This window comes from Lissotriton vulgaris, chromosome 7, assembly GCF_964263255.1.
Source record: "Lissotriton vulgaris chromosome 7, aLisVul1.2, whole genome shotgun sequence".
NCBI lineage: Eukaryota > Metazoa > Chordata > Amphibia > Caudata > Salamandridae > Lissotriton > Lissotriton vulgaris.
Genome location: NC_141695.1, coordinates 292,778,751 through 292,805,916, shown reverse-complemented (window position 1 = coordinate 292,805,916; position 27,166 = coordinate 292,778,751).

Here is a 27,166-nt window from a genome sequence, read left to right as displayed (position 1 = left end):
CTCCGCTACGCAGCGGAGTTGGAGTAAACTTTAATGCCGATCTTTGGAACTCAAAATTCTGCAAACTATGCTCACTGAGAGGGTATCACGCGTATGGAATCTAGAACCATTTCACTCTATCGACCTTGATATGTCCATGGAGAGGTGGAGAGAGGATTGATGCGTCTTTGCTGGAGATCCATACCTAGGGTGGTTTTTCTCACATTCCAGGTAGCACAGGACACCTTTGATGTGGGACGGGGCCAAATCTTGCAGAATGCTAAATTGGAAAATACTGTGAAGGAACTTTGGCACACATACCAGGCAGCAACATCACCATCTCATGTTTTGGGAGAACTGATTAGATGGGGCGGGGTAGACACCTTTATATCCCTGTTCTATAAGAATATAGCAAGTTATAACAGTTGCTTTTACTAAGCCATAGGTAATAATGCCTTTGTTAAAACGACCGTGTTGTACAACGTTATCCCATTACTATGCAATTCATAACATCAACTTGCAGTAGATGGCGGTGTACCATTAGGAATGTATAATTTACTACTACAACTCCAGCCTACGCAACAGTAGGGAAGGTGTCAGAATAGTAAATTATACTATTCCTTGTACTGCAAGTCGATGTAATGACTTGAGTAGTAATGGCACCGCGTTGTAACAACGCGGTCGTTGTAACAACCGCGTTGTAAAGGCATCGCTGTCTAATGACCACGATGTAAAGGTTGTTTCCCGTTCTATAATGCTCTTCAGGGGGACCTAATGGAGAGCGTGTACAAAGGGAAAACAGCACTGGAAATAGATTTGGGGGAAGCCATTGAGGATTCGGACAGAAATATAAGCACAATTGAAAGTAAATTAAGCATTTTTAATAACAATGAGTTCTCATTGGAGGTTTGGATTAGGGTAGGCATACAGGGAGCGAGGGGGTAGCTTATGTATTGAATTATAAGGATTCCTAGGTTCAATTAAACATAACACACAGCTGTCTATCTGTTTTACAACTCTAGTGCATTAAGCAGGTGAGAGGATGTAGAGTACATAGAGACTCATTACTTATGCTGCTAGGCCAGGTACCTCCTCCTGATAGGTCATAAGGCAAGCCTCTTGAGCATGCTATATGGGTCATTAACAATTTGAGGACAGGTGACCAAACTGCTTGGACGGGGCCATGCCTCAGAAAGTCTATCTTTAGCCTGCCTAGCAAACCAAGAGCTTCTTGTTGACCTGACAGGTAAAGTTCAAGTAACATGGTGGAAGCAATCTTGGCAAACAAGCAATGACAGGTGTATACAAAATCTCGGTATCCTTCTTTTGGATTTTTAGAAAAACACCCGAAGTAGGGGTTGCTTCAAAAAATAAAAATGATACCCCTGACATGCAATAAACTTTCTCCTGAGCATTAGGGTAATTTTTGGTCTATTTTATTCCGATTTCTAAAGTGCTTGGGCACAGATATGCTCCATTGTGATAAAACTAGTGATGGAAGGAGGAACAGGGAAGTATAAAATCAACAACAGAAAAAGGTTTTTACCTTCTGTCTACACATTATAAAAACACAAAAATATGCATTTAACAGCCATAAATAGGGTGCAAGTTCTTAGAAGGGTAGTCATCGGCCCTGTTTTAGATGCCACTAGCCTGAGGTTCCTGACAGCATATCAAGGTGAGGCTCTGAGGAATGCAGTGGATCGAGAATTTCTAAATGAGGAGTCAGACTGCGGGTTGGTGTTGCGGGGCATCAGCTGGTTCTGTTATTCTTCAAATGAACCCCTGTGTTTAAACAACTCAGGGTCTCCTGCCCTAATGGAATGTTATAAATAAATAAAACGAATGTATTTCGTTGCATGCACTGCATCACCAAATGCGATGCAGTGCGCGCAACGAAAATCGTTTTGTTTATTTATATGTTTACTTACCTGTTAAACTCCGTAATCCATACATTACTACCCCCCACCCTGCCCCTCCCCCTCCCCACGTCACCGCCCTGCAGGAACTCCTACTGCAGACCGCGGCTGCAGCCTGGTAAAGATGATGCCCTGTAACAATCAATTTAAACTATTCCACTTTTATTACCTGCAACGCACATACATTACACCCGCCCTGCTCAACAGTATTGACCCTGGCAGGACGGCTAGGTGCAATGCAACTGTGACCCTCTGGGCTCCACAGTCTAAAGTGCACAGCCTGTGAAAAGCAAGCCCACTGGCTCATATAATACAAAGTACGATCCATGTTTTCATTTCATTAAAACATTTCTTGTTTTCTTTTTCTCACTTCATTCAACAATCTTGTCCCTTTCTCTTCTCAATTAACCAATTTGAGTTCACAGCCATTCACGTTTCAAAGATTTTATTAGCAGTACGCTGTTTCCAACCATAATATTCTATTGACAAATAATTTCCTGGGGTTACATCCTCGTGACATGATTTATATAAGCCCCAATGCATTTTGAGAATTACTCTCTTCCTCAGGGGTCACTGTAACATGAAAATTCAGAAATACAATTATAGTCCTCTCTCTCAAGCAGCATTTCTCCATTCTAATTATCAGCCCTCTACCATGAATTAGTGCAAAAAATATTACATCAACCCAACAACCTGAGAGTGAAACAAGTCACAAATCATAATCTTTTTCATGTAACCCACACGTTCAATAAACACCCTCCGTAATTATCCAAAGAAAAATTAAATAATACCCCTAACACAATTACTATTACATCGTGTTTAAAAGCACATCTCCAAAAAACACCTACGAAACCAAGCAGTATAACTCATAACTGAAAAGGCTCAAAACTTACACAATTATGCTGCTTGCAAAAACTATCAATATATCCATTCTACGTCAGAACCGTCCATAGATACGCTGCTCAAAACCCTTTACCATTCAATGTCCTTTTCGATCTTCTTCCCGTTTACTGCTTTAGCTTTGTGCACCTGAGATTAATTACCACTGCATCACCTCGCACTCCGCCCATCACACCGTGACCACCCACCAGAAAAATAAACTTAAAAAATTAACTGCTCCGGGGGCGTGGTTTCGACGCCGAAGCGCCAGTGCGGATCTGCCGTGATCTCTGCTCCTCAGCGGACCTCTTTGCTGTATGTGAGCCGACTCTGAGCTGCTTTCGCTGCTCCAAGCGCTCCATAGTGCCGTCGGAAGATGCAGAGCTCCTGCTGGTACCGTCAGTGGGCTATTTCCCACTTCACTTGATAAACAATGGCTTCTCTTCTCCTCCGCATATCGGGACGCGGACGGCCACCATTTTAGGCGCCTTACCGCATCTCCTCAACACGGTGATAATCTTGTGGAACACGGCGGTAATTTCATATAAACAGCGACCCTGCTTGGTTCTTTTTACTTTTTTTTTTTGCTTTTATTGCCCTTTGCTCACTTTTTTAGCACATGGCTGTATTTCTATGGCAACTTCTTCCTACTCCTTCGTTGTTGTTGTTTTTACTCAGCCTCTCTACCTCAGAAGTGGATGTGGTTGGCTGCTTTTTGCCCTGATGAGAGCATTGTTTGAGCAATGTCTTTTTGTTCTATTACTTGGTGAAGACTATTTCTGAAGAATCTTCTGAATTTGCAGCTAGCTTTTACTTTAATTTTTCCCATGTCTATTGAGGGCTTATTACTGCACTTGACCTTCTACCTCCTCTACTGTGATTTATGAGTTGATAATTTTATCCTATTCTTATATGGTTAGGGAGCTTATTAATGCAATTTGACTTTCTGTTTAATCTGCAGCAAATTACTCTATGGTGCCTTGTTGACGTTGTGTGCGGCCGCTATTTTATAGCCGCTGAGCACATTTTCCTCAAAGCCTCCATCATACAATAAGTGAGTGTTCACGTCACGTCTACCTCATTTTAAGTTATAACTTTGCTGCATCAATTTGCTGTCCTCTTACCAGTGCCCTACAACTGTCATTATGGCTACTGACTCAAACTCTTCCAGGTCTTCTGTCACAGGCACGAAATCAAAACGGCAAAAAAATGACCAGCCCTCTCCTATCCACTTATCTCAGAACCCTGTTCTGGACTCCATTCTGGAAGAAGTGAGAGACCTTCAGCCGTTTATGTTGACAAAGAATGAAAAATTAAATTAAATAGAGGAGAGATGGATTGTTATGGAGACCAAGGTACTGAACTTAGAACAATGTGTTGGCACCCTTCAGGATATCTCCACAAAGATTTCAATTTTAAAGCAGGAGATTCATAAATTGAAACTTCATACAGAGGATTTGGAAAATCAAAATCGTCGCGACAATCTTCGCCTTTATGGTTTTCCGGAAAATGTGGAGGGATCCAACATGGTTCTTTTTCTTCAAAAGTTTCTTCCAGAACTTCTTGATCTTCCATCCTCTGTTTCCCCCTTAATATACAAAGGGCACATCACTTGGTCCGTCCTACATCTAATCCTGTGAAACTGATGGAGCAAGGATTCGCACGTAACGCGACTTGCTCTCTTCATGAACCTCGCCTGAATCATAACTGTACTAACTCCGATTGTTTGTCATTTTAGTTGTATTTCCCCAACACACGGGTGTCCCTAGGAGGCTTGCCTATGTGTTTTTCATCATAATCAAGCTTGCACATTAATAAAATGGCCGCTTTGCAGAAATCCAGTCTGCGCATGCGTCGGTCATACCCATGTGATGTGACGCACTCGCAATCTGGAGGGAAAAGTTCGCTCATGCGCAGTGGTGTTAAAATGGCCGCTTGTCACTAATCATGCTTCATGCTATCTTAAGCCGCTTTTGTATATGCATCTTTTCTGCACTAACTCTTAATGCAATAAGTATTATAAAATAAGGGATTAAGAGTAGTTGGTCATGGTGTACAGTGTATTCATTTTATTCTGTGTTATTAATTTGTTTTCGCTTACTTTTCATGTACCGCGTAAATGAGGGCCTGGACTTAGTGACCAGGACCATACTGAAGCTGACGTATCCCTCATCACGTGACCTAAGATCTGGGACGTGCAGCAATGGAACCTGGCCAGTTGGCCATTGAAAAGGGGACTGTCCTTTCCTGACGCACCTTCGCCCTTGAAGACCTGCTATTTTTATTCTGAATGTGCAACAATGTTGCAAACCTTTTCTTCACTATTGTACTTTCCCACACGTAGGCCTGGGAACCCAGGTGTTAGGGGGAGGGTAATGTCACGTGAAGTATAGGTGGTACCTATGATCTAACCACCTCCCTTGACCAATCAGAAGATGGGGCTTTGTCATTTTGCAACATTTATGGGTGGTCTTGGGGACTCAAAACTGTATAAATAGCCTAGCTGAGCTTAGAGAAATTGTCCGACTTGTCCGAGTAGCAGACCTGTCACTGACCCTACGAACTCTATAGGTGCCTGATACAGAGTGCTGCGGAGCATTCTGCCTGAAACTTTCCACAAACTCCAAGGGGTGGAAATTAGTCCTAAGTGCTAAAGCAAAGCACTTTGCTGGGAGATTCGAAAACCCAATCGGGGTTATTGGCGGATTCCGTGCAGACGAGGGGGTAACGCTGGCGTTGCATCCGAACCTGTGAGGGGTTGGTCGTGCCTTGGTGAACCCAGTCCTGACCCAGACCTGAGGGGTATCCTGTCCTGACTGTCCATGAGCTGTACCTGCTCACCTTCTGGTATTTCCTGAATCCTTGAGGGTCCTTGTCCCGTTCTTTCCCAACTGACCCGTGGCCAGGGTTAGTCCTCATTCTCACTTAGGTAAATATTGGTATAGGTGTCTGTCTATACTATAACCCTCAACTTTTCCTCCTCTGATTAAAGCAATCTTGCCTGCGATATTCTCCATGTCTCTTTTGAATGTAATTTCATGCAATTGATTATTAGTAAATGTTCCACTTCTTACCCTTCCTTTAGGACATTATTGAACCCGACTGTTTATCTAGATTGTTCCACTCATTCCCTTTCCCTTAGTATGGTTGCCGTGAAGTTAGTAAAGATAGCATAAGGTTTAGGAAATAGTATAAAGGTATTAGGCTACACATTAGGTCTTCCTCACGTCCTTGCCCTAGTTTAAACCATATTAGTTAATATGTTTATTGTGATTCATGCCCTATAGTGTCCCCTTTTACTCTATGGTACTCACTTTAATCCATAGCTATATCCTTGTTCTGATACTAATCATTGATGTATTGCTTTGCATTTGCCTCCTTGTAATGGCATTTTCGTTCTAAACTTATACTATATAAAACCCTTAAAACCATCAAGGTGTCTGTGGTCATTATACATTAAAGTGAGATTAAAGGTATTAAATGTGTAAAGTAGAATTTTATCCCTTTTAGGAAACCCTTATCACCTATCCACTGCTAGCTCCTGGTCTGTCAGGAGTAAATGTGCCTGTGGTAAGTCAGGTACATGAATAGTAAGTGGTGTAAGAGTCACCCACTCGATTACTCATAGAGCGTGGCAGAGGTTTTCACCCGGTTCATTGCAAAACACTGTCATCGTATGCACGCCAGGGCCCAGTGCGTGGATAATTTGGTAATCTAGTGAGCCGGGTGACCCGCGCGCTCTATCAGTAATTTCTGGTAAGCAGAGGAATGGTTAGGACTAGTAAGATAGGTAGATAAGATAGTTAGGAAATAAAACCGTGAAAATTAAATGTGCTGCTAAAATTGTGTTTTTTAATATTGATTGTGTTACTTAATATTTTATTGCAAAAGAAATCGATTTCAAAAAAATTGTTTTAAATGATTTATATATGTATTGCTGCTAAATATTATATGTTTTATTAACCAATTGTGTGTGATTGTTGAGTGTTGTCTGAAATCCCCGGGGAATTGTATAACGGATGGTGAGTAGAATCCATCGCGTTCAGAGGTCATTTGTAGGGAGGAAAGGTTAGTGCATGGTTCGAGTGGAACTGGAAGCGCTAATTAGGTCTTTTTCGGAAAACTGTATGAATGATAGTGACGGGACTGCTGATAGAAACCTTGGTCTGATATCACCTAGTAAGGGTCACACTAAGGGAGTAATAGAGTCATCGGAGCTTGTATGATAGCAAAGGGAAACGCTGACGAACCCCAGGCTTAGTATATATCCCGGAAAGAAGTGGATGAGACTGGGTAATAGCAGGTTTTCTAATGCTTGCGTGAGGGTAGGCAAGAGAAGTCTATCCGAAGTGTATGAAAAGTAGACAGAAGTGGTTTACTTGCAGTAAAAAAAGAACTTTCTATCTCTTTAGAACACTCCTACACAATGGCGAATGTTACACGTTGTTGACTAAAATTAATATTAGCATCTTAGAGAAAATACAAAGTTTCCGTTACCTTGTAAAGGAGGGAGTCAGTCGAAGGGCTGCTCTGACGTCACTCCGTGCCGCGCTGGGATTGGTTAAACCAGCGGGTGTGTAGTGAAGCCGAAATTGTAAGGGAGGGGTGAGTGCCTGAGCGTGAGAACGCGTCTCGCGAAAAGGCCGCACACCCATTGGTCAAGAAATTTTGCAACCTCTGCACTGATTGGTTGTTGAGAAATTGGAGTCGCGCTAGCATTGGAAGCACAAACGAAGTAAACATTTTCCGCACCGAGCTTATAGATTGTTACGAGCGGTGTATGTGGTACCCTGATTTTCTGCCTGATCCAAGAAATCTAGGGTGTCATAAGGAGTTGATGAGTAGAGGCAGACCTCACAACATGTACGGAGGAAGGAGAAAAATGTCATTTGTCAGCAAAATAAAGAATTTCTTCAAAACTGACAAACCCGTACGAACTAGGGAAGGCGTGATCATTCCTCCGCCAAATACTCCAGCCTCTTTCATGATGTTAGAAAAAGGGTATCATACCTGTGTATGGTTAGAGAACTGGGTAAAGTACACTGCGGAGGATGGAGTTTTAGCCTTTCCCATTGATGGTACTTTTAACGGGAGAATCCTATTTAACCTAAGGACCCGAATGAATGAATTACATCCCAGACCTAGATTAACTCAGTATGAAGCTTTAGAGGAATGGGAGATTGAGGCTCTAGAACGAGACAGACCCCGAATGGACAAGGGAGTGACCCGATGGTATCCAAAATTGGTAAAAGAAACCAAGGAGCAGAAATTGAAACAGTGGAGACAAAATATGATGGTAGAAGGGTTATTCCCCATGTTCGGAGCTAATGAAATGGTGGGAGGGAAGAAATGTGCTGAGAAAACCCGACACATGATGCCCCTGGGTGAATCGGAAGATGAGTTTTTAGAAGACTTATTCATGAAAAATCCCCCGCCTTATAATGAAGAGACCAGATCTCAAAGCTTAACTACTCCAGTGAGATCTTCAGGAAGAAGAAGTACTAGTGAAGCCGATTCCACAGGGATAGAACAGAGAAGAGCGGGAGGAGAGGGATTTGGTAGACCCGACCCCGTGGTCCCGAATTACAACCCCTTTGGTGAGGGACTAGTTTTATCGACTCCCTCAGCTCCGAATATTTATCCTTCTCTAGTACCCCAAATGATACAGGATCCCCCCATGAATCGAGTATTACACGAGCAGGAAAGGGATGCCCTGAGAGGACAGCGGAATGATCTCATACATGCTATAGCTCAGATTAATCCAAATCCGGAAGCCCTGACGATTCCAGTAACCATTGGTCCAGTTTTTCCTCTATATGGGGACAGAATGAATACTCCGAAAACTCCAGTCATAACCCCGATGATGCCCCCGCCCAGAAGGGAACCACTCATTATTGATGACCAAGCAAGTGAATGTGAGTCCATGGTTTCCTTGATGGATTTGCCTAATAGGGAACAGGGACCTAGTATGTCTCGAACTGGACCTCAGACTAGGAACAAAGACGTACTAATAGAGTCTTCATCAGGAACTCAAAGTGCGACAGTGGTAACTCCCGAGGAAATAGAAAGGTGGACCAGAGAATTAGAAAAGGGAACCCCTCATCCGAGACCTCTAGATATTTATAAGCTAAGAATAGAGCTAGAGGAACTGAGCGCAGGGAATGTGAGTTTAGACCGATTGAATGTCCGGGAGGAAGATGAGTTGTTGTTCATGTGCAAACACCTTACTCGGAACGCAAAATCATACTATGACAAATTAATGGAAACGGCAATATGTATGGGAATAGATATCAGCAGATCCAAGGTACTACAGAAATCCTACAGGGTAGAATTTTCAGACAAAGATCTAGAAAACCTGAATACCGCAGGGAAGAAGACGCAGATTAAGGAACTGATAAACTTAGCACAGAAATGGGGAGATCTAGACAAGTGGAAAGCCAGGTGGGCAAAGAAAAAGGAGGATAGCAAGGAGAGACCACGGACTGCTGAGTACGTCCTACAAGAAGTTGACAAACCAGAAAAATTATGTCCCATGAGAGAAGTCCCAGGGGGAAAATATGTCCATGTCCCTTGGTCCAGACAAGATATAGTATCATTTACCAATGACTTCCCTAAATTGAGGGAGAAGCCGGTTGAGTGGTACCGACAGGTTGAACGCTTCATAAAGGTTCAGAAATGTCTCCTGAAAGACCTGGATGGGTTTTTCGACATTGTAGTACCTGTGGACCTATGGACCGAGTGCAAAATCGAAATCGATTGGCCCAATGAGGAGTACGAGAGAGACTCTGTAACTGGAGCTCCCTCACCTGAAGTAATGAGAAAGTATGATCAAGTCATACAATACCTAAAGAAAAAGGTACCTGCAAAAGAAACTGATTGGACCCGTATAGATAGAACTACCCAAGAGCGTGATGAATCAGTCCACTCCTTTTATGAAAGGTTACTACAGGTGTTCAAAACTTACAGTGGAATCGATAATGTGGACATGAAGGATATGACCCATTTCAGTTATCGATTCGTGTTGGGATTGAGACCTGAAATATCCCAGTGGATTAGAGATAACAAAATCAGTTGGCAAGGGAAACCCATTGATGATGTTCTCAAATATGCCAAATACTGCGAAGATGAGATCGAGAACAAAAAAGAAAGCCCTAAAAGAGAAAGTAATGTGGGCTCAGGTGAAATTAGCTGAACAACAAGAAAAACAGTTAAGCAAAATGACTAACAGTAATAATGCTACAAATCCGAATACTGGGGGTGGAGGCAGGCCCCGGGTAAAAATGAGTAGAGAAGATGCTATGGAAAAATTCCCCTGTCACGGATGTGGTCAGATGGGGCATTGGAGAGATAAATGTCCGCACTTGCAGGCTGGTAATGCCCCCGTAAATGGTTTAAATCCACAGGTGCAGAAAGAGGGGATCCGAAAGACCCAACAGCAGGTAAATCAACCCCCAGTGCCACGCGCTCCTAGACAGAATTATAGGAATCAGGGTCAAGAGAATGAAAGGGTCGAAGTGTGGGAAAGAGAGAATGAAAGAAATGCACCCATTCCTCAGTACCTGTTAAATGATACTTTCCTCTGCGATGATCAATACTGACGGGCCTGAGAGGGGAGGACAAGGAGTGCGTGCTTGGCGCTTCCTTACCGGTAGACCAGACTGGACCATACATTGAAGGAAAGGTTGAAGGGACAGATGTCACCTTTCTGTTGGACACTGGTGCTACCCGTTCCACTGTGAGAACAGTGGACGTTCCTAACCTACCCCTCTCGGGAGATGCTATCCAAGTAGTGGGAGTTTCAAATCAGATAATCAGTACTCCGGTAACTGAGCCTATGGAAATTTCCATAGGGAATTTCAAGGAAATGCACAGATTTGTGGTCTGTGATTCTAGTCCCGTGAACCTATTAGGACGAGATTTGCTGTGCAAAATGCGTTGCACCATCTTTTGCTCACCAAATGGTGTTGAAATTCAGACCCCAGATGAAGATGGCCTGTATAAATTGATGTTACTGAGGCCCGACACAGAAATCAAGCCCATGTCCATTGAAAGTCTACCTGAAGAACTGCAATCGAGCGTAATACCTGAAGTTTGGGATTTTACTGGAAAAGATGTAGGCTTAATGGCAAATGTAGACCCAGTAAAAATAGCTATAAAAGCAAATGCTGTATACCCAAATACCAAACAGTATAAAATGAGTGCAGAAGTGAAAGAAGGAGTTGCAAAGGAGTTAAACAGATTGCTCAAAGCAAACATCATTCAGGAAGTGATGAGCAGTCCCTGTAATTCACCCATACTTGGAATTAAGAAGCCTAGCGGAAAATATAGGGTAGTGCAGGACCTGCGCAAGGTAAACCAAATTGTAGTACCTTGCTGTCCCATAGTACCAAACCCTGCAGTAATACTGTATCAAATTCCTTGGGATGCGGAATGGTTCACTGTCATTGACCTATGCCATGCATTCTTTTCCATCCCATTGCATCCAGAAAGCAAATTCCTTTTCAGTTTTGAATTCAACAGCCAGGTCTATGTCTGGAATCGTGTCCCCCAGGGGTACACCGAAAGTCCATCGATTTTCAACCAGATTCTAAAGAAATGCCTTGAATCTCTAGTTCTTCCAAAAGAGTCTGTCCTGGTGCAGTACATAGATGACCTCCTGGTAGCATCTAGAAGTCAAGACGACTGTGTCACTGATACCATTGCCTTGCTGAATCACCTAGGAAAGGGAGGACATAAGGTTTCGTCAGACAAGTTACAGTTCTGCAAGACCTCAGTAAAATATCTGGGGCACCAGATAGAGAAAGGGATCCGAAAGGTCACTTCAGAAAGGATCAGGATCATTCGAGAAATGTCACTACCAGTAACCCAGAAAGAAGTAAGAATGTTCCTAGGAGTTGTTGGGTACTGCAGACAGTGGATAGTGGGTTTCGCGGCTATAGCTAAACCCTTGATTAACATGACAAAGAAATGAGCAGAAGACCCAGTTTGTTGGAATGATGAATGCATGACTGCTTGGGTAAAATTGCGAAATTGTCTGTGCACAGCTCCAGCTTTAGGAATGCCTGACTACACTATGAACTTTGAACTGTTCTGTGACACGAGAGACAATTGTGCGCTCTCGGTCTTAACCCAGGAACATGGTCTGATTAGACGTCCTGTGGCCTACTTTTCGGCCACACTAGATCCAGTGGCTGCTGGATTACCGGGATGCCTGAAAGCAGTAGCTGCTACCTGTACAAGTCTAGAGCAGAGTGAGAACATTGTGATGGGACATCCTGTCATTGTATTTGTTCCACATTCAGTTGTGATCTTGCTCACCCGAACTAAGACACAGTATCTCACCCCTAGTCGGCTGACTAAATATGAGAGGATTCTCATTGGTGCAGAAAATGTAATAATTTCCCGATGCAACATTCTAAACCCTGCCACTCTATTGCCCCTTCCCATTGATGTAGAGGCAGGAGATGAAATGGAGCATAACTGCATAGACTTGACTGAATTTAGCACAAAACCCCGTCCTGATATCAAAGAAGTGGCCTTGGTTGATGAAGACCTCAAAATGTTTGTGGATGGTTCATGCTTGAGACATGAGAATGGAGGTTTGAGTGCTGCCTATGCTGTAGTCACTTTGGAAAAGACCCTGGAAGCTTCCTATCTTTTCGAAGTTAAATCTGCTCAAGTAGCGGAGCTCATTGCTCTAACAAGAGCTTGTAAAATTGGGAAAAACAAAAGAGTAACTGTTTATACTGACAGTCAGTACTGTTACGGGGTTGTTCATGACTTCGGCCAGCTCTGGTTGCAAAGAGAATTCATGACTTCCTCAGGTTCTCCTATCCGGAATGGGAAACCAGTACAAAACTTACTGGAAGCCATCCAATTGCCCAAAGAATTGGCTGTGGTCAAGTGTGCGGCTCACCGATCTGGAAATGACGAGGTGACAGCCGGAAACAGATATGCTGACCAAATTGCCCAGTACTGCGCCCGACATAAAATGTCTCTCCTAATTAAATTATGGGGAGGTGAAAGCAGCTGCCAACTGATGTTGTTTGAAAGGTTGAGAACATGGGACGAATTGAGAGAACTACAACAGACAACAGACAAGAAAGAAAGGGACATGTGGAGGCAGGATGAATGTCAACCCAGGAAAGGGGATGGTGTAGTGGTCCATGTAACTGGTAGGCCTGTACTCCCCGAACGACTGGTTACCGCAATGGCACGGATAATACATGAACCAACACATATTGGGAGGGATGCCATGTGTCGAATGTTTGAAAAGGTGTTCTACAGTCCAAAATTCAGGAGCACAGCAGACAAACTTTGCCAGAGGTGTTTAGTGTGTCAACAGTTCAATGCAGGAAAGAAGACAGTAGTGGAACAAAGTACCATTGGGAGAGCAGAAGGTCCCTTCATTAGGATGCAGGCAGACTTCATAACAATGCCCCTGTGCAAGGGATATCGATATGTCCTGGTCATATTTTGCTTGTTTTCCCGGTGGGTGGAGGCTTATCCAGCTAAGAAGAATGATGCCCTGACGGTAGCTAAATTGTTACTTAGGGAACTGATCCCCCGCTTTGGAATTCCTGAGACAATTGAAACAGACCAAGGTGGACATTTTTCAAACGAAGTCCTAAAAGAACTCTGCAAAGCATTCAAAATGGAGCAAAGGCTGCACTGTGCCTATCATCCAGAGGCTTCTGGGATAGTCGAGCAAATAAATGGCACTCTCAAGTCCAGGCTGGCAAAACTGTGTGACTCCACAAAAATGAATTGGATAGAAGCTTTGCCCATGGTGCTGATGAGCTTGAGAAATATTCCAAACAGAAAGACAGGCCTGAGCCCCCATGAAGTACTGATGGGAAGAATGATGCGACAGGCATGGGTACCTGGACACAAACTGCTAAGTATTTCTGATGATATGGTACTAGAATACTGCAGGCAGTTGGGTGACCAAGTGCGTTCTATCTCTCACCAGATTGGAGAGACTGCTGTCGAATGGCCTACAACTCCAGCACACAATCTGAGACCTGGTGATTGGGTAGTGTTAAAGAAACATACCCGGAAGAGTTGCCTTGGACCGAAGTGGGGCAAGCCTCGACAAGTGATCCTTGTCACCACAACTGCTGTGAAGTGTGCTGGTGTACCAAAGTGGATCCATGCAAGTCACACGAAGAAGATGACTGGAGAAAACGCGACTGAAGCCGAAGGTAGTCCAGCTGAGGAGACTCCAGAAGAGGGTCCGGATCCCGATGACATCGAACTACCAGGCACAAGTCAAGAAGTTGAATGGTTTCCTGCTGATGACCAGGTTCTTGATCCTATAAGAACCAGAAAATACTCTTACCTAGGTAGTGAGTGGGACAGCGCAGGTGAGTCAGAACAGGAAGGAGAAGGTCAGATCATCAAAGCCATCATCAAATCTGATCAGGGAATAGGCCAAGTAGGGACAGATCAAGTCATCGACACTCCTTCTCGGACAGAGGAGGCTGGAAAGGGACAGATAGTAGTCAAAGCGGAAGTTCATGCGGAAGAAAATCAAGAGATCGAAGAGCATGAACTAGGCCAGTTAGAAATAGATGAACGTGTTCAGGAAGAAGAGTCTAGTGAATCACTCACAAACGGAGATCAAATACAGTCTAAACCTGAACTAGGTCAGCTTAAGGACCAGGCAGAAGAAATAGATGAAAGACCTGGAACTAGTCAGACAGGAAGGGAAAAAGACACTGCTGAAGCAATAGTGCGACCAAGAAGAAAAAGCAAAAGAGTTCACGAGGAAGAGCAAGTTTCCTCGACTACAAATAGGATCGAAAAGAAGGATGAACCCCGATATGTAAAAAGACTAAGAATAAGAATAAAAACAGTCGAAGAAAAACTGAAAGACCGAAAAAGGGCTGAAAGTGAAAGAAAAGAAGCCCGAGGAAAGTCCATCCGAAAGGGCGGCAGAGTAAAGAAACAGAACAAACTGTATTGGAGCCCTGAATGGTCTTATCTGGTGTTGGAAGAAATTGATGAGCCCGAAGCCTGTGGCAAAAGCGACGAAGGGTCCATTGCTGATCGGAGTTCTGACGAAGACCCTCCTTGAGGTGAAGCGAAGTAAAACCTCTGCTGAAAAGAAACAAAGAGGGGTTGGAAAAGCCACCTGTAAGATAAAATGTCTGATTCAAATGTCACTGGAAGGTCCAGATTTAGCTGTTGCAAAACATGCTGTAAAATATGCATCTGTAATATAGTAATAATGATAGTGATATGGATAGGATTAACAGTGTTTATACCTTTTATGATAAGCAAAGACCCTAACATATATCCTACAGACTTGACGACACAAGACGCAGAAGTTGTACATACCGAAGAAACACCACGAAGAGTAGAAAGACGTGACAATTCAATGAGGCTGAGACATACACGACCTGACTTAGAAACAGCAGATGAGGGAGAAATACATTATCACGAAATGAAGAACAGGACACACTTAAATGTTTTCGCAAACCTTTTAGTGCATTATGTAGAAGCTATGGAAATAGAAGATTGCTATGTCTGCATGATGCTACCTACTTCAGTAGCTGAAGGCGTGACATACCACCATTTACCCCTGACCTATGGAATTTCCTGTAGTATATTAGCAAGCTTATTCTATAGAAGCACTTTATAGTATTATTTCTCAAACACTGACGTTATCTTTTCAGAACTTCCTATTAGAGGGAATCTGAATCTTGTACATACCCTTGGTGGAGTGACTCGCTACATGGGGGAATATTTCCTGACTATAGGTGACATAGACTTAAATGAAGCTAGAAAAGCTAACTTGACTTGTTCTTTACATGCACAAGAGAAAATGTTCTTGAAGATGGCAGAGAAGAGAAGGGAAAAGTTTCAGAAAAAGGCAAATGACGAGAAGGACAGAACACCTAGATGGGCAGAAAACATGGATAACACCTCACAAAGGGAAGTTACTCCTGCTCTGTTGCTGGATTTTGAATGGAAAGGGAAACTCTGTCTTCATAGAGAAAAGACTAGTTATTATAACAATGTATTCATTGGTTCCAGCGAGTGTGAACATAATTACAAGGTAATTGGAGGTTGGGGTTTCAAAAATGGGTCAGAACCTGTGTTTCCAGGAATTTACTATATATGTGGAAACAAGGCGTATTTCAAATTGCCGGATCACTGGTATGGAAGCTGCTACTTTGGCATTGTCTTTCCGAAAATATACCATGTGAACAATGCAGCTGGAAGCAATGAGATTACTAATGGCTTAGTGCGTAGCAAACGTGAAAGTGTAGGAGAAATTGTAGGTGATATTTTTAGTGCACTGATACCTGGAATGGGGGTAGTTCTGAATACTCATAGAATCTGCAAATTATCTACAGTAGTGGATCGGTTATCAACTGACACTGCTGCTGGATTTCTGATGATCAATACCGAAATGGTTGCGATCAGATCAATGGTTTTACAGAATCGCCTTGCTCTTGATACCTTATTGGCAAAAGAGGGCGGAGTCTGCAGGATGCTGAGGGCACAACATTGTTGCACTTACATTCCTGATAAAAGTGTTGAAATTAAGATATATATAAGAAACATTACTAATTTGGAAAAAGAACTCAAACCATTAGAGGTTGACAGTGCCTGGAAGAGACTGACTGATGGTCTCTCCTCTGTAGGTAGTTGGTTCTCTAACTTAGGTAAAAGTCTTATATGGAAAATACTGATGCCAATAGCGGGAATAGGTTTGATTGTTCTGATCATATTCATCTGTTGCAAATGCCAGAAATGCAGAAAATATATAGTGAATAAGAGAGGAAAACGAAAGGCTGAAGAATTAGAATTAGAAGAATTGAGAAACCAGATATATAAGAAAATAAAGAACAATCATACACACAGAGAGGCGGAGAGAAAGCTCAACAATAAGTTCGTCGAGATTGAGATGGATGAATTGGATGAATGAAGTTGGCATCTGTTTTCATGTGTAGTGATGATAGTAAATATCATCAAAGAGGGGATTGATGGAGCAAGGATTCGCACGTAACGCTACTTGCTCTCTTCATGAACCTCGCCTGAATCATAACTGTACTAACTCCGATTGTTTGTCATTTTAGTTGTATTTCCCCAACACACGGGTGTCCCTAGGAGGCTTGCCTATGTGTTTTTCATCATAATCAAGCTTGCACATTAATAAAATGGCCGCTTTGCAGAAATCCAGTCTGCGCATGCGTCGGTCATACCCATGTGATGTGACGCACTCGCAATCTGGAGGGAAAAGTTCGCTCATGCGCAGTGGTGTTAAAATGGCCGCTTGTCACTAATCATGCTTCATGCTATCTTAAGCCGCTTTTGTATATGCATCTTTTCTGCACTAACTCTTAATGCAATAAGTATTATAAAATAAGGGATTAAGAGTAGTTGGTCATGGTGTACAGTGTATTCATTTTATTCTGTGTTATTAATTTGTTTTCGCTTACTTTTCATGTACCGCGTAAATGAGGGCCTGGACTTAGTGACCAGGACCATACTGAAGCTGACGTATCCCTCATCACGTGACCTAAGATCTGGGACGTGCAGCAATGGAACCTGGCCAGTTGGCCATTGAAAAGGGGACTGTCCTTTCCTGACGCACCTTCGCCCTTGAAGACCTGCTATTTTTATTCTGAATGTGCAACAATGTTGCAAACCTTTTCTTCACTATTGTACTTTCCCACACGTAGGCCTGGGAACCCAGGTGTTAGGGGGAGGGTAATGTCACGTGAAGTATAGGTGGTACCTATGATCTAACCACCTCCCTTGACCAATCAGAAGATGGGGCTTTGTCATTTTGCAACATTTATGGGTGGTCTTGGGGACTCAAAACTGTATAAATAGCCTAGCTGAGCTTAGAGAAATTGTCCGACTTGTCCGAGTAGCAGACCTGTCACTGACCCTACGAACTCTATAGGTGCCTGATACAGAGTGCTGCGGAGCATTCTGCCTGAAACTTTCCACAAACTCCAAGGGGTGGAAATTAGTCCTAAGTGCTAAAGCAAAGCACTTTGCTGGGAGATTCGAAAACCCAATCGGGGTTATTGGCGGATTCCGTGCAGACGAGGGGGTAACGCTGGCGTTGCATCCGAACCTGTGAGGGGTTGGTCGTGCCTTGGTGAACCCAGTCCTGACCCAGACCTGAGGGGTATCCTGTCCTGACTGTCCATGAGCTGTACCTGCTCACCTTCTGGTATTTCCTGAATCCTTGAGGGTCCTTGTCCCGTTCTTTCCCAACTGACCCGTGGCCAGGGTTAGTCCTCATTCTCACTTAGGTAAATATTGGTATAGGTGTCTGTCTATACTATAACCCTCAACTTTTCCTCCTCTGATTAAAGCAATCTTGCCTGCGATATTCTCCATGTCTCTTTTGAATGTAATTTCATGCAATTGATTATTAGTAAATGTTCCACTTCTTACCCTTCCTTTAGGACATTATTGAACCCGACTGTTTATCTAGATTGTTCCACTCATTCCCTTTCCCTTAGTATGGTTGCCGTGAAGTTAGTAAAGATAGCATAAGGTTTAGGAAATAGTATAAAGGTATTAGGCTACACATTAGGTCTTCCTCACGTCCTTGCCCTAGTTTAAACCATATTAGTTAATATGTTTATTGTGATTCATGCCCTATAGTGTCCCCTTTTACTCTATGGTACTCACTTTAATCCATAGCTATATCCTTGTTCTGATACTAATCATTGATGTATTGCTTTGCATTTGCCTCCTTGTAATGGCATTTTCGTTCTAAACTTATACTATATAAAACCCTTAAAACCATCAAGGTGTCTGTGGTCATTATACATTAAAGTGAGATTAAAGGTATTAAATGTGTAAAGTAGAATTTTCTCCCTTTTAGGAAACCCTTATCACCTATCCACTGCTAGCTCCTGGTCTGTCAGGAGTAAATGTGCCTGTGGTAAGTCAGGTACATGAATAGTAAGTGGTGTAAGAGTCACCCACTCGATTACTCATAGAGCGTGGCAGAAGTTTTCACCCGGTTCATTGCAAAACACTGTCATCGTATGCACGCCAGGGCCCAGTGCGTGGAAAATTTGGTAAACTAGTGAGCCGGGTGACCCGCGCGCTCTATCAAAACCACGTGGTATAATTATGCTGTTCCTGGAGTTTACTGAATTGATGTCTGTTATGAAATCTGTTAAACTTAAACGCCATCTTAATTGGTCTGGTCACAACATCTTCATCTCGCAAGACATCTCCAATGCAACCAACGCTCGTCAAAAGGAGTTCCTAGCCCTACGACCTCAGATGAGACACCTCAATATTCAATATGGAATACTTCATCCATGTCTCTGCAAGGTCACTCATGATGGTCGTTCGTGGTCCTTCGATGATCCAGAGAAATTGTAACTTTTTCTTCAATCCTTCTCTTCATCTGGAATGGATACTAATGTTTGATTATCCTGTTTTGCTCCTCTTTTTTATATAGTCATTTAAGCAGCTTATCTGTTCCTTTCTTTTCAACCACTATGTCTTCTTTTTTCTCTTTCTCTTTCTGAATTCTTTTTCATGCATTGCTTTCATCTTTGTTTCATTCTATTTTTCTTATCTTTTTCTTTTCTTGCTTATTTATTGCACTCGATTCTCCTCTTTTTGGGTTCTCGTTTTCAAGATTTTTTATTTCATTCTCACGAGATCCGTGTCGCTCTGTGTCTCCATGCTCCCTCTTCATAGTTTTCTCCTCTTTATAGAGGTCTGGCTGTGGTGTCATGATCTGTTTGTTCATTCTCTTCTCTGTATTCTCTCTTCTTTCTTTAATCTCTTTCTTTTATTGTCTTTTCATTTCCCCCTGTTCTGTCATTCCTTCTTTTTTTTCTTTTCTCTTTTTCCTTCTTGCATTTTGATTCTTAAATGTTGCTTTTATATATTGACAATGTAGGTCTTTATATTCATTGTTCCATGTATAATTATCTGTTATGGCGTGTCTCCCGCTACAGTTTCATCCCTGAAGTTTGTCAACTCCGATTGTGTATTATCTTCTTTCCCTTCATTATGTGTAATTTTGTCACGTGGAATGTTCGTGGTCTTGGAAACCCAGTCAAGCGTCAAAAGGTACTGTCTCACTTATCAAAGTTCAATTCTCATATTTCTTTTCTTCAAGAAACACTCTGTACTGATGTTGAATCTTTTAAACTGAAAAGACAATGTGTAGTCCAAGTAGTATTTTCTCCTGCTTCCCATAAAAAAGGAGGTGTTGCTATACTTTTCCAAAAGGCTTTGGCGGTGCAAATTTTGTCTACACAAAATGATGCTGATGGACGATGGGTAATGGCAAAGATCGTTGTTCAGAATAAAACATTGGTCCTATTGAATATTTATGGTCCTGTTAAACCGGATCCCAAATTTTGAAATGATATTAAGGTCCTCCTTTCCTCGGTTGACTGCCCTAATGTTATTGTTGCAGGTGATTTTAATCAATGGTTAGATCCTTTTTCTGACATATTATCCAAATGTAAATTCCAGCCAGACAAAACCCACAAAGCCTTTCAATCGGCCATTGCCTTTTGTCCAATGTATGATGTATGGAAGACAAGTAACCCTGATTTATGTGAATTTACATTTTTTTCTAGCATTCATCATATCCGCTCTAGAATTAACTATATTTTAACTAGTAAATCCCTATTGCCCTCCATCCATAAATCTGATATTGGCTCTATTTTTTTATCTGATCATGCTCCTATATACGCTGTCCTTGATCTTACACGTTTCCTCTAAATTCACTTGTTCGAAACTTAACACCTTTTTGTTGACATATCAGGTTTTTACTAAAGAAGCTTCTTCTTTCATTGAAGAATTTTTTTAATTTAACAACCCCTCAGATACTTCAATAGCTAACAACTGGGATGCCTTTAAGGCTGCCTTTTATGCCTTTACCATTTATTTTGTCTCTAAGAAGAAAAAGTCCTCAAGGAAGAAATATGAAGACCAGTTACATAAACATAAAGACTTAGAACATGTGTATTTTACCTCCCGGTCCCCTGCTGCCCTTCATGATTTAGTTAAGGCGAAACTGAACTTAACAAATTGGCAATGACTGAAGCATGTAACATTTTGCTCAAAGTTAAATCTAAATACCACAGTGGACAAAACAAAGCTGGGAAAATGTTAGCCAATTATTTAAAAATAAAATCGGAACGTAAGACCATTGGCCCTATTCTGAATGAGTTCACTAAAAACTTGGCTTCATCGGATGAAGATATTGCTGAGGTTTTTCATGATTATTATAAAGCCCTTTGTTCTGATGACACTTTTCCCACTACTCAAAATCTGGAGACTTTTTTCTCAGGTTTGCTCTCTCCTCCATCTCTACCCGATGAATTCAACATGTTAGAAAAAGAAATTTCATCTCAAGAAATTCTACATGCTATCAAAGCCTTAAAAAAATCTAAAGCCCCTGGACCTGATGGCTTATCAATTGAGTTTTATAATTCCTTTCAATCCATTTTTGTCCCTAAACTCCTTCAACTTTTTAATTCCTTCATTGCAGACGCAAAAGCTTCTGGCTCCTTTATGGATGCTTTAATTGTAATCATACCCAAACCTGATAAAGACCACTCCCTATGTAAGAATTACCGTCCTATTTCATTAATTAATTATGATTGTAAAATTTTTGCCAAAATTCTTGGATCCCGCCTTGACACCATTATTCCCCTCCTGATTAACAGTGATCAAGTTGGATTTGTGAAGGGCAGGTTAGCATCTGATAATGCCTGAATGTTTGCTAATATCATTTCACATGGCAAAAAATATACATCTGTGCTTGCAGCTTTGTCCTTAGATGCTGAAAAAGCATTCAATCATATTACTTGGCAATTTATGTTTCAGACTCTTCAATGGTTTGGTTTTGGGCCCTCTTTTATTTCCTATGTTAAACTCTTATATTCCTGTCCCGGAGCCAGCATTTTTGTTAATAACCAATTTTCCAGGCCATTTCCTTTATCTAGAGGCACAAGGCAAGGTTGCCCCCTTTACCCCCTACTTTTTATTGTATGCCTTGAACTGTTCCTGGAACGTATCCGTGTTAACTCCCAGATTGCTGGTTTCAAACATGGTTCTGTTGAATCTAAAATATCTGCATATTCTGATGACATACTCATTTATATGTCTAATCCCACTGATTCTCTCCCCCATTTTTTAAAAGAGGTACGATTATACTCCAGTATTTCTGGATATAGACTTAACTTCTCTAAAATTGAAGTTTTACCCCTAAATGCTACATGTTATCAATTTATGTTTCATGATACTAATTTCGCTTGGTGCCCCTCTAAATTTAAATACCTTGGTATCTGGTTTTCGTACTCCCTTTCTGACACCATTAAATTCACATTTTCTACATTATTTGATAAGATTCAATCATTTTTTTTTTTCAATTTCAAATCTTTATTTCGGTCACAAGACCATAAAAGATATGCACAGAAATGTTACATCATTAAAACCAAGTGATAGACACATTTTTAAGAGCATAAAATAAAAAACCAGATGCGTTCAAAATGAATTTAAAAGACAGATTCACTGAATCGAGGGGAATGGGTTAACTCTACCTCCCCAAGCCCTTTAGCAGCCTAGCACGTGTAACCCACATTGCAGTTAAAAATTTTGACATTGCCAAGACAGTTACCGGGGATAAGTCAGTTTTTAAAACTCTATAAGCTGGTAGGAGTTGTCTGAAACCCCAGTTTTTGAGCAGCCGGACGATCCAGTACTTTCAGCTGGGCACATAAATACTGCATGCACATCGGTCTCCTGTATGTTGGTACATGTAGGACATGTCCCGGTACTGGATTGACTCGTTGACTCGTCCATCCTTTGGTAAAGGACCCCAGAGGTAATGTCCCATGCCTCCACTGCAATAATAGTTTCCTTGTTGAGGGAGGCATGATATCATTCAGTACACATTCCATGGTAAAAGTGTCTTTAGATTGAATAAAATGGAAAGTTAGGGATCCTTCACGGACATTGTCCAGTGCTCCGGCAAGCATATAGTCATTATAAGTTCTGGACAGCATCTTCCTCGAGACACTGATGCTGGCTCTCTCAGGATCTGCCCATAGTCCTGGGATTCCAAGGGACTCACACATGTTCTTTATGTAACTTAACTATGGTATACTGCTTACTTTCGGAGCAGCTAAAAATTCCTGGAGCTCCGCTCTGTAGGTTGTCAGCTCCATAGGCGGCACCAAAAAGCCAGTGGTTTGAGGCCAAGTTCCTCAGTAATTGGCCTCACGCCCAGATCCAATCTTAGGGGCAAAAGTGGTGTACTACAGGGGAGGGATGTTAGTTGCCTTAAGAACTTATTTTCGGCAGGTAACAATAACCCTGGGCGGAGTTCGCGGAGTGGGGCTTCGCGGAGCTACGCGAAGTGGGCGAGAAACTACGCCCACCTCCGCACTCCGCGTAGCCCCACTCCGCAAACACCACTGGCCGCCAGCCCCGCCACCCGCCTCCCTCCCGCCCTCCCTAAATACTTTGAAATAAAGGAATTAAATAAGTTAAAAAGCACTTACCTTGCCGCCGCTGCCCGCCGCGTCCCCGGGGCTCGCTATCTTCCGTCTTCTATACTAATGCGCATTGGCGGGCGGCCCCGCATGCGCATTTTCTCGTGAAAATGCGCATGCGCGGCCGCCCGCGCATGCGCATTAGTAAAGCGGACGGAAGACGGAAGATAGTGAGCCCCGGGGACGCGGCGGGCAGCGGCGGCAAGGTAAGTGCTTTTTAACTTATTTAATTCCTTTATTTCAAAGTATTTAGGGAGGGCGGGAGGGAGGCGGGTGGCGGCCAGCTACGCTCCGTCTGCGGAGCGTGCGTAGTGCCGCCTGGCTCCGCCAGCTCCGCAAAATGCGGAGTAGGCGGCACTACGCACACTCCGCAGACGGAGCGTAGCTGGCCGCCCACCGTTAGTTAACAAGCTTTGGGATGGTACGTGGCCCCATAGCTCTCCACCATAAGTAACTGCCCCCCGAGCCTGTACTTTGTAGATTTGAATTGCTGGACCAAGTGGGCGGTAAGTAGATTTGCCAGCAATTCTTAGAATACCACCCGCCCTCTGAGTCAATTTCATGGTCGATTTGGCTTGATGGGCCTCCCACGTCAAGTTTTGGTTAAGAGTTATCCCCAGGTACTCGAATGTCTTTACTCTTTCTAAGCTTACTTCTCCCAGCTTTGGGTTTGGTCGGTTGGTCGGCATTGGGTTTAAAATCATGAATTTGGTTTTCTGCGGGTTAACTTCTAGTCCCCTTTCCTCACAGAAGCCCAGAAACCCATCTAATACCCGCTGGAAGCCCATAGGGGATTTGGACAGCAGCAAGGTATCGTCCGCAAACATTATTGCGGGAACCCTGCTGCCGCACAGTTTCGGGGCGTCAATGTTGGCAATCCTAGTCAGGTGCTCTAGTACCCCGTTCACAAAGAGGCAAAACAGGGTCGGTGCGAGCACGCAGCCCTGCCTCACCCCTCTTCGAACGGGGAACCTCTTAGTTAGAATGCCGTTGTTCCCGCACCTGACTTGTGCAAAGTTGTTTTGGTGTAATTTGATGAGGATTGCGAGAATGTCTTTTGGGACCCCCAAATCCTCCATAACCTTTCACAACCTGGATCTAGGCACCAGATAAAAAGCGGCACGCAGATCCACGAAGACCTGTACAGCGCGCCGCCCTCAATCAGCGCTGTCCTCGAGTAGATGAGGCTCAGTCTGAAGACTTGGTCGACCGTTGAGACCCCCCTCCTGAAACCCGCTTGGTATGGGCTCAAAGTGTTAGTTTCCTCCAGCCAGTTCTAGTGCCTATCCAGCACCAGCCTCCCAAAAAGCTTTTGAGAGACATCGATTAGACTGATGGGGCGGTAGTTGGCTGGGAGCAGTGGGGATCCCTTTTTGAATATGGGGACTACCTCTGCTCCCAGCCAAGTGTCCGGTACCCTCATTCCTCCCAGAACCGCGTTAAAGATTTGCGGCAAGTATGGTGCCCAAATCCCCGGCTCCTGCTTGTATAGGTCGCCTGGTACCCCATCCAGGCCAGGGGCTTTGCCCGCTGACAATCCTTCAATGGCTTTCTGAACCTCTCTTATTGTGAAGGGTTCGCATTCTATGGCAGCCTCCAGGGTGTATGGATTATGGATCGAGGCTTCCTCTTCTAAAGCATATAGGGACTCAAAATGGGATTGCCACAAACTCTGGGCGAAGTTTGGCTCGATAGCTGAGGGAAGATCTTCCGAGCCATGATTTACAAATCACCAAAATTTACGGGAATCCCTATTCCCTAAGGCACCCAAGAGTTTCTCTCAGTGGGCCTCGTCCCATTCCACCCTTGCATTTTCCAGGAGTTTCTTATGTGACCTTCTTCTAAGTTGTATTTCCTCCCTACTATAGCCCGCCTTGATAGCTAGCAGGAGGTCGCATTTAGACTTACGGCACGTGGAATTGTACCAGGTCTTTTTGCTATTCCCACCACGTCTATCATTTCCCTTGTTAAAGAGGTCTGCCTCCATTAAGTTAATAAGATCTTCATGGGTTTGCCACAGTTGGGCTCTAGTTTCTTCGTTGAAGGGGCCTTCCCCGTGGGCAAATGTCTCTTCCAATGCTGGCGTGATTTTGGCATAGAGTTTTGGCAACTTATCATCACGTGAGATCAATTTCTCCCACCTCACTCTCCTTCTGTTATTCTCGAGTGCCAGCCCTGTCTTTGGCCTTTGTTTGGTCGGTCCCTCAACCGAAATGCCTGGGATGGCATAATCGAGTTCTAGGGCGTAATGGTCGCTGTCCAATCTGTCTATTATCTTAAAGTCGATGACCTGTGACCATGATGACATTTGGACTAAGACATAATCCAGTCTAGATTCACTTCCAGTTTTGTTAAATGTGAATTTACTTGGGACGTCTGATTTCGTGCGGCTATTACACGCCCTGAGGCCATGGTTGAGTGTGAGAGCTGTTATCTGCAGGGCGAGTGGGGTCCACGCCCTTGCGGGGGGTGCATTTGTTGCCGGCACCAGCCATCTTGAATCCTCCTCTTGGGAGGGTCCCTCAAGAAGGCCAGGCAACGGCTCAAAATGTGCATTTAGATCACCTCCCACCAAGTAGGGAAGTTCCCTGGGAATTTGGCTAAAGAACACAGAAAGTTCTTCAATTGTGCTTGATTCTCTAGATGCGGGCATGGGTCTCGAATAGACGTTTATTAGTACAAGTTTATGGGAGTTAGGCCATTCTATCTGCACCGCCAGAATATCATCTGAGTCCACGTTTAAGATTGTAGCATTGCAGCCCAAATGGGTAGCCACCCAGGTTTCCAGGCCTCCCGAGGGTCTGCCGCGTCCTCCCCACTTCGCGGGTTTCGTAAAGACTGCAAAGCCATGGCGAGTATGTTCTTCTCTTGCCCAGGTTTCTTGGAATAGGCAGATGCTTCTCGAGTTAGTAAAGGAAACCCATTCCTCACATTCTAACTTACTGGCCAGGCCCACCACGTTCCACGAAATCAGGTTCAGTGATAGGGGTCCTATTTATTCCTGTGGTTCATTTCTTACCGGGTTTGGCCTTGGGGGTCCTAATTTGACCTCATCCCTCATTCCATCCCCATTGATTTTGGCCGGGGTCTTTTCCAGCGGGCAGATTGGATCTTGGCTAATTACCTCGGTTTTCAGGGCAGCCCTGTGTTCCCCTTGTAGTGGGGAATCTTCCGAATGTGGAGACCTGTCCCTTTTGGAGTTTACTAGAGGCAGCTCACTAGTCGCCGGCTCTGGTAGTCAATCGACCAAGTCAAGATTGCTATATCTGTTGAAGGTCGGAAGATAACCGAACTGAGGTTTTGTGTATGACCATGGGATTCCTCCCCGTCTTCCCCCCCAGCCGCCTCCAGACCTATTTCTCCTATTGACAAGCTCCCACCCTTCTTCTTCCTCATCATAGGGTCGGAGATACTCTTTTGCCATTTGCCTGTTATAATTTTCTCCTCTCGCACTTCCCCCCCACCCCCACCCCCTTCTGCTACCAAAGCCCCAGCCCTCCTCCTCATCACGCACTGGCAAGTTGTTAGCGATCATGTGTCCATTGTGGTGAATGTCCCACCCATCTCTCCTATTGGGCCCCCACTCCTCCCTCCTCTCTTGCTGGAACCCCCATCTCTGGTTGTCTGCTACATAGGCACTTGAAGGGTAGAAAAATGAGAGAGGTAAGGGCTGGATGGGGCTATCCTGGTCGTGGGAGGACCAGCTGCATATATAAGCAGCTGTGTTAGTGTCCCTGAACCTAACCAGGATGCAATCCCCTGCAATTGTTTTCCTTTGATTACCTACCCAAGTAGCTCTCCGCACCGTAAGGATTGCACCTGTTATGCTAGATGGGAGAGGTCTATATTTGGACAACCAATCGATGGCCT